We start from the raw sequence: 9,416 nt of genomic DNA on the forward strand, positions 1-9,416 counted from the left end.
TCTTCTAGAATTTTAGCTTTCTACAGTTGACCAGGTGAGATGATGTTGGTTGTGTGTGTGTGTGTGTGTGTGTGTGTGTGTGTGTGTGTGTGTGTATGTGTGTGTGTGTGTGCCCTGGGACATTGGGTTCAATGCAAGTGTTCTACTATTGAGTTAAATTCCTAACTTTTTCTCATAATTCCTCAATGTTTGGCCTTACATGTTAGAATAGAGAAACAAGGTTATTAAAATCATAGTTTTGATAATTATCTTGAGTGGTTTTGTTATCTTCAAATTTGTATGATATGTAACAAAGGCATGTAACCACAAATTAGGTAATATTTAATACTTATGATAGTAAAATTAGTAATATTAGTAAAGTGAGTATTCAAAAAATAATACATGTTTTATGTGGCAATTTGAAGAGGAAAACTACATATTCTACTATATGAACTTTATTTCAGCTCTAAAAACTGTGAGAGTGTTAAAAAGGTTTACAGTGTCCCACAACATTAGAGTGACAGAAGAAAATGGAAATGAATGGCATATTAGGGAAATGGAACCAACAGAAGTAACAACAACAACAACAACAACAATACTGAAAGATTTAAAACATTTTATATCACCTATTTGCCCCAGTTACAATGTAAAAATATTGTAAAGAAATATTCAGTGAAGAAATTTGAGGTAGACTCCTTCTTCCTTAGCTCTATTTTGTAACTCTCTCAAGCATGAATCTTTGATTCTCTCAATCAGCTATAGAAAAAAAAAATCAGGTATAGAAACTTGATGGTTAAGAAAATATAAAGGCTCATATTGACAGGTATCTCCCAGTGTACATTGAAGAACATTTTCCAAGAACAAATAAGTATCATAGAAAAGCTTTCAAAATGATTTTTCTAAACTGGATCTGATCTTGTCACTTCCAACTCATTTTTCCATTCAGGAAATTGCTCTCATCAATAGTATGTGTGATTAAGTTAAGAAGGTATTCAGCTTGAAAAGACAGAAAATAAAATCTGTCTAATTGTTGTAATCATTTATCTAGTATCTTGAGAGGTTCATTATATTAACTAGCATCTATTTATTTAAGTCTTTGTAAATTTCCATTGACTATAATCAGATTAATTGGCTTTCCTGTCTAAGATTTGGCCATCAAAAGTCATTTTATAGCTCTTCGGTCTTCATTGAGCTTACAAGTAGGAGTGTAAAGAATTCTGAGCAAAACTCTGCTCTTAAGGCAAAGATGACAATTTGATTGTCTTGGTTAACAGGAATAAAAACTGCCATGTTGATTCGACACTATTCAAAATCTATTTGATTTTAATTCATGTTTAAAGGAAAAGATAAAGGCTCTACACATGAGAAGTTCCTAATTTAATAAAACATAAACCCGATCTTGGAAAATAAATTAGAGAGGACATAAATAACTAGTAGAAATACTTTAATGTGTAGATAACATTAATTGGCTATTTATTTACCTTCTATCCTAAAGAGCAGTCTGTAGTCTGGTGATGTATAACAGAAGAAAATGCAAAGCCTCATTGAAAAATACTTTAATTCTCCTAAATTTTAAGATTTTATTACCTTAGCTTTTCTTTCCATTAAATTTACTAATTAAAAATAACATATCTATATGAACACTATTAGTTATATTCCATCTGATAAATTAAAATAGATAATAAGTCAAATAGACCATTTAGTAAGAATGTGAGTGAAGTATCATAAAAATCCCCAAGATAAACAAAGAGATTTCAGTTGAAAATTATGTCTACAAATTATTGTTTTTAATATTGGTGTCATCTTGTTGAGTAGCAGCTATCATATATTCTCTATTAGAAAGACTGTCACTAACAGGAGTCTTCTCAACAGTTAATGCTAGAAGATTTGCTTTGAAATTGTTTTTCTTCATGAGGTTTTTCTTTTCTTTTGGATAGGTGAAGGAAGGAAGGGAGAGAGGGAGGGAGGGATAGAATGAGAAAATGAGAGGAAGACAAAGAAAAGGAAAAAGAGAGAGCTACTTATTGTGCCTTATTTGAAAATCCCAGAGGAAATTAAAGTATTCATTGGCATGTAAGCACATTTAACAGATGAAGTCTCTTTCTTAAAAGGAACTGATTTATTTATTTAATGTACATTTTTAACTACTACTGACTTGCTTCTGTGAAGTATATAATTTTTCCATGATCATGCTATTTACTTCTCCAGTAAAAAGACATTTTTATTTGTCAGGTCTACATTCAGTTCAATGTAGGATAGTTTAAAAAATGTGTGTTTCAAAGTTTCAATTCAAGATTACTTATTATGTACATTTGATTTTTTCATTAAATTAAAAGAGCTTATTTATTTTATTCAGCAAAGGTTAGGTAAAGGCAGGCTTTATCAATTAGCCTTCTAGGACAGAAAATGAAATAAGTAGGGAAAGGTGGCATAGGTAATGAGCTTCAGGCAAAAGGGGAAATTACAAGGAGGAGTTAACATGCCTTTTAAACTGTGTTCTTTTCTATTCCCTTGGACACTTGATAAGTTCTAGTACAATGAGCTGGCAGAAAGCAAAACAAATAAACAAAGCACTTAAAATTTAATCAACACAAGTAGTAGATGCATCATTACAGCAATTTTTGTTTCTCAAGAAATAGAGTGGCAGTGTTTTCTGAAGACTAATATTAGCATGTTTGAAGCTTTGCCAATGACAAGCAATAATATTCTCATCTCAGATGCTAATCAATCTCAATTCCCAACATTAGCTAGCATGATAGAAGCATCACCAGACACCAGTGGTAGAAAGGCTCTTTTTGGCAGGTATGAGCAACAGAAGTAACTTCTAGGGGAATTAACAAACTCCTTTCTGCCTCATAGCATCAACACCAAAAGGAAAATACACTAGGCAAATGGTGCATAATAGTGAGAGTGATCACTGCTGCCACCTTTTGCTCAAAAGGGCACATGAGTATTTCTGGAATTTTGAAACAGTTAATAGTTATAGATGTTTTTGCAAATGCATGGTGGTATAGGCTGATAACACTGATTTATACCTGCTATTTTGATCAAATTTTCTCTTCAGAGGTATGGAATTTCAAAAGTGCAGATTATATATGGTTTTAAAGAAATGAAGTCCATGGATTCTTAATTTTCTAAAGGAACTCTGTGATATACAAATGTCATCTGTCAAATATGCTAATTTAATTATTTTTCAAATTGTAATGTATCATGCATTATTATATTTTCCAGAAATGTATTTAATTGCTATAAACCAAAAATATATTGTTAAACTGCTTCTCAATTCATTCATTAGACAACTTTATAAAAACTGTTTCATTGCATATAATATTTCAGGCACATGTTACATCTGCCAATAGCATGATAATCTTTAGCCATTAATATCATAAAGAATCTTAGATTGTTGAGAAATTTTAAGCACATTTTCTGATATATGAAAGAGTGGGATTATTGGTAGTCTGATAGGTAAATATCCACAAAATTTGTATTCTAATGTCACATAATTTACATGGGGTAATGACCTTCTTGACTGTATTGTACATAAAAATTACTAATAAGCAGATACTAGCTAATGTTCAGGTGTCATTCAAATAAGAGTAGCCTCAGTGGCATTTATAACCAAAGGAACAATTTCAGCATTCAGATACTGTGTTAACTTCTGTCAACTTACAGTTTTTTACTCTAAAATATCTCCTCAATTCTTCCCTTTCATGATATTGATAATTTTTTAGATTATGAGCTTATTACCTTTCAGAATTTTCCTTAGCTTGTGCTTCTTTACATTCAATTCAAGTCAGAAAGCAGTTCTCAGCCATGTTGTTGCCTGCCTTTAATTCCAACACTTGGGAGGCAGAGGCAGGTGGATTTCTAAGTTCGAGGCCAGCCTGGTCTACAGAGTGAGTTCCAGGACAGCCAAGGCTACACAGAGAAACCCTGTCTCGAAAAAACAAACAACAACAACAACAACAACAACAAAAAAAAAACAACAAAAAAAAGAAAGCAGTTCCCTGAATTCCTCAAAGCTTCTTTTTGTCCAATCACTACTGAGAATGCTAACTAGAAAGCTGTCCTTTTCCTTTTAGGATAGGGTTACAAACACATTTGGAAGCTATTAAATATTTTGTTCAGCATCAAACCTTAAAATTTGTTCATTTATGTGAGTATATGAATTTGCATTCCATGTTTTTTAATCTACTAATTCTTATTGTTAATTTGTTTGTTTAGTGTGTGGGCATGCAAATGCAATGATATGCATGTGTAAGTCACAAGACAACAGCTTAGAGACAGTTTTCTCCTTCTACCTTGTAAGTTCTAAAGATTAAACTCAAGTCATCATGCTTACTCACAAGTGTCTTTACCCACTGAACCATCCCACTCTCCCTAATCTACTGTTCACATTAGGGATCTTAATCACAGATTTGGCATATTTGAGTCTTCTTACCTTGTGTAGTTTCAAAATAAACCCATGACTTTTGAGCAACTATTTATGTCTGGACATGAGAGCGTATTAGAAGTTTGTCTTCTCTATTGTATAACATAGATATTGAATTATGCATTTTTCAAAGTTCTTGATTTAATTCAGTATGCAGCATTATGTGAAAGCACAGGAGGAGATGCTAATAATTTGACACAACTGGGTGGGCTGTTGTTTCTCTTTTGCTGTTATTGGATTTTAATACAAAACTAGAAATTATTCATTAATAAATTATTATGTATTCCTATAGATTTACTCTCACTTTTAGATAGTCATCAATAATATTCTACATTACATATTATATATAAGTCAACATTTTCTCCATGTTGTCCTCTCCCATCTTATTCATGCTCTCCCACCCATGACACTCACACATGGTTAAATGAGGATTACTTACTTTTCCTCTCTAAGTTCTAAAACCATACTGGTTAGCCCATAACAAGCAGCTTCTTTATACCATGTGGACTAATAACAAATAATAAAAATAGGATCAACTCACAAAGAGACAGTTTTGCCAGTGTTGTGGTATACACCTTTAAATCCAGCACACTGGAGGCAAAGGGAAAGCAATTTCTGTGGGTTTGAGGCCAGAATGGCCTACCAGGTGAATAGTAGGCCATCTGTGGGTATATAATAAGATCCTGTCTCAAAATAAACAAATGCAAGGCTCATTCTGTAAGGTCATGTTTTCAGAAGTTTTAGTCCTCCATAGGGTTGATTGACCCCTTTACTTTTGGGCCTTTTGTAAGTCAGTGCATCAGTGGTGAGTGTATGATAAAACTAAACCTCATGGTCACAAAATGAAAGGGAGAAAATAGAATGGCATTAGGAGTTCTGCAGTTTACTATATGGACATATCATCAGGGACCCAAAGACTTGTTATTATATCCCAAGTCTTAAAGATTCTGTGACCTTTCCTTAGGACCAAGTTAGAGATGCATCTTTTAGCACATGGATTTTTTGGCTGACATCTCAAATCTAATTCTGGCATCCCACATAAGTCTTGACCTGACACAATGGGACACCTTTACTTACATGGAAGTACTTCTTGACATAGGCTCTATCTGATACCCCACTTCAGACTGCTCATATGCCAAGATACCATTTTAAATCTTCCCAGGATATATTCTTCATTTTCCTTTCTCACTTTTGTGAAATAGATCAAACTTCTTGGGTTCTAGCTCTAGTACAACCCTCTTCACCAATTTAGTTTTATGAAAAGTTACCCAATAGTTTTCTTTCCTGAACTGATGAAGAAGAAAAGATAAAGTGAAAGAAGAAATATGTTATATGCTAAATAGAAAAGCCGCTAATTATTTTCATTATTTACTCGTATTTGTGAGCCCATATCAAACATTTGATTGAAGTATGAGCTCTATAGCTAAAAATAAAAGTTTCCTGCAATCAAGAAACCATAGCTATTACAAACGATGTTGATTATTTCTGATCCTTGTTTATTACTGTTTGATCCTAATTTAAAAATAAGTCAATTCTTATTAATTAATAATATGCACTCTCAGTTTTGTCTTTTTTGATTATGACCATATATTACATTTTGTAAAAGACATTTTATTTAACAGCTTATTGACTTGAAAACATTTCACGGAATCTGTAAACAAAAGGGAGAGGGGAAGGGAAGAAAGTTTAAACTTAAAATCAGTTGAAATTGTATGACTGTTCTATTAATCGTAGCAAAGTTGCCCTTTTCAGGGAAAAGGATCTGAGACTCTTTGGTATACCAATGTCCTCAAAAGGGGATCAAACATCCCAGTGTGGCTTGTGATCCTGCATCCATACTTTGGTTCTTGATATTTCTATTACTCCAACAAATCACATTTAAAATAAAATGTAACTCAAAATATACATACATTACTGCAATAAAAGAGAACCAATACATGAGTGTTTTACAGCTTTTCAAAATATCTCAGATCTACGAATCATCAGAGAGTGACGATAAATTAGCTATATACTAAATGTTTAAAAATAAACAAAATGGAAGCCTTGATCAGAACTTTGTCTTGGCTTCATTCTTCTCTCCTCCCTGTCCTTTAATTTCCAGATTCCTATTAGAGGTTTCCCAAGGAGAAATCCAGGAACAATAGAAGTCACCCTATGTGGATTCCAGAAATTCCCTCTCACAGTCTTTTGCCCACACGACTCTGACATCACAAGGAAATCCCATCAGGCCTTTGTTTGGTCACCACATGTGAATCTTCCCCAGGGTTGGACTTGAGTCATGTGTTGTTGTACATTTCCATAGCGTCTCTGATTTAGAGCTGCATCTGGCAAAACTTCCTGTGTCCCTGCCCAAAGGTTCAGCTGCTTGCAGATGCCTCTTTTTTTTTATTTTTTATTAGATATTTTGTTTATTTACATTTCAAATGCTATCCTGAAATTTCCCTGCACCCTAACCCCCACCCTGCTCCCCAACCCACCCACTCCCACTTCTTGGCCCTGGCGTTCCCCTGTACTGGGACATATAAAGTTTGCAAGACCAAGGGGCCACTCTTCCCAATGATGGCCGACTAGAAGGAGATACAGAAACAAAGTTTGGAGCTAAGATGAAAGGATGGACCATATAGAGACTACCCAACCAGGGGATACATCCCATAATCAACCACCAAACCCAGACACTATTGCATATGCCAGCAAGATTTTGCTGAAAGGACTCTGATATAGCTGTCTCTTGTGAGGCTATGACAGTGCCTGGCAAATAGAGAAGTGGATGTTCACAGTCATCTATTGGATGGAACACAGGACCCCCATTGGAGGAGCTAGAGAAAGTACCCAAGGAGTTGCAGATGCTTCTTAACAATTACCAGGAAGAAAAACACTTCCGCCCCTGTCTCTTACATGGAAAATGCTTTCCTTCTGGAATGCGACCATTAAATTCTCTCCAGAAGAGTAGGAGTGCCTGAAGCCTGCTCAGTGGGATCTGTACAGGGATGTGATTTTGGAGACTTACCGCAACTTTGTGTTCCTGGGTCTTGCTGTCTCTAAGCCACAGCTGGTGACATTTCTGAAGCAAAGACGAGGGTCCACTGGTTAGAAGAGACAAGCAGTAAAAACAGTGTTCCCAGGAATAACACCAATAATCCTATTACAGCAAGGCCACTCATTGTAAATCACTCTTTGGTCAATGCCCAAGAATTATTAGAGGGGAGAAACCTTACAAGTGTGAACAATGTGGTAAGCCCCTAAGTTCTTGCTTAACACGTTCTATATACCAGAGACTTCATACTGGAGACAAACCCTACAAGTGTGAAGAATGTCATAAGGTCTTTAGTACTAGCTCATCACTTTTTATACACCAGAAAAAAAAAAAACATACTGATCAAAAAACATCAAGTGTGAAAAATGTGTCAGATCATTTTACCACGCTTCAATGCTGAAGCAACATCAAAGAATTCATTCTGAAGAGAAATGCTACAAGTGTGAAGACTGTGGAAACACTTTTTATGATCCTTCATTCTGTAAGCAGTATCAAAGAATTCATTGTGGGAAGAAACGCTGTACGTGTGAAGAATGTCACAAAGCCTTTCATTATCACTCAGCCCTTTAGAACACACAAGATAGTTCATACTGGAGAGAAAAGTTACAAATGTAAGAAGTATGGCAAATGTTTTTCTGATTTACTCTCCTTAGTCAACATAAGAAAATCCATTTTGAAGACAACTCCTACAATTGTGAAAAATGTGACAAAAGTTTTACCCATTCTGCAAATTAAGATTAGGAAACATCTAAGTGTTCATACTGGCAAGAGACCATACAAGTGTGAAGAATGCCACCAAGCCTTTAAGTATCATTCATCCCTTTTGAGACCCAAGAACATCCATACAACCGAGAAATCCTACCAGTGTGAAGATGTAGTAGGATGTTTTGTATATGCTTGGCCCAGTGACACTATTAGGTGGTATGGCCTTTTTAGAGTAGGTGTGTCTATGTAGGAGTGGGCTTTAATACCCTTGCCCTAGATGCCTCGAAGCCAGATGAAGATGTAGAACACTCAGCTCTTCCTGCACCATTCCTGCTTGGATGCTGCCATACTTCTGCCTTGATGATAATGTACTGAATCTTTTAATCTGTAAGCAAGCCCACATAAAATGTCCTTATAAGAAAAAAATGAGTAAGCAAAAGGAAACTGCCAGTATTAGTCAAATCCTTTAAAATTAGCAGCAAATCTCCTGATGTAAATGTAAAAGTCATTAAATTATATCTCAAGAGTACTCAATATAGCTCAGTATACATATCAGAGAAATGGAATAAATTTTTCCTTAAGGAAAATGTACTACCAGATATATGAGCAGTTTCTCCAACTCTTAATTACTTGTATACACAATTTATATACAAAGTAGGGTACATTGTCAAGAAGATAATCATGATTGTTCTGGTGGTTAGTATTCATTCAAATCATAGTTGACTGTGAGTTCAACTGCTCTCTTTGAGGCAGAGAAATGCTATGATATATCTTAGAAGGGTCTCTTTTTTAAAAAATTCATTCACACCAATATTGTAAACACACTTGTCATGAAGCCTTAAATGATCAACCCTTTTTGGGATTGTCTCTAATGATCTGATGAGATGAAGGTTAGCCCCATTCACAGAACAGCACCATACACCCAAGTACTGATTGACTGGCTTGGAAAGAACATTCTGGTAACTTATACATTTTGAGCTATGGACACAGAGAAGCACTGCAGATGGCTCTGCATAATGATTTAGTACTGGACATCATGATTTACTCTTAGAAAAGTTCTATTTAACTTCTTCTTAACCCAAATGGTTAATAGTCTCTTACAAAACTTTGTCCTTATAATATGACAAACTGAAAAGTGTATTTATTTCTTTAGGGGACAAAAGAGAGCAGGGAGGTCCAGGCACATCATGAATTACTTTTGGCTGCAAAAAAAAAAAATTGTAAAAATTAGCCAGTCAACACTGTGTTTGATGATAAAATAGTGAC

General features: G+C 34.8%; 1 pseudogene; it reads left to right on the forward strand.

Annotated features, from left to right (window-relative positions):
* The first annotated feature begins 7,313 nt into the window (after positions 1 to 7,313).
* LOC110314393 lies at positions 7,314 to 8,098 on the forward strand (annotated as a pseudogene).
* Positions 8,099 to 9,416: the final 1,318 nt, after the last annotated feature.

Source organism: Mus pahari, chromosome X, assembly GCF_900095145.1.
Source record: "Mus pahari chromosome X, PAHARI_EIJ_v1.1, whole genome shotgun sequence".
NCBI lineage: Eukaryota > Metazoa > Chordata > Mammalia > Rodentia > Muridae > Mus > Mus pahari.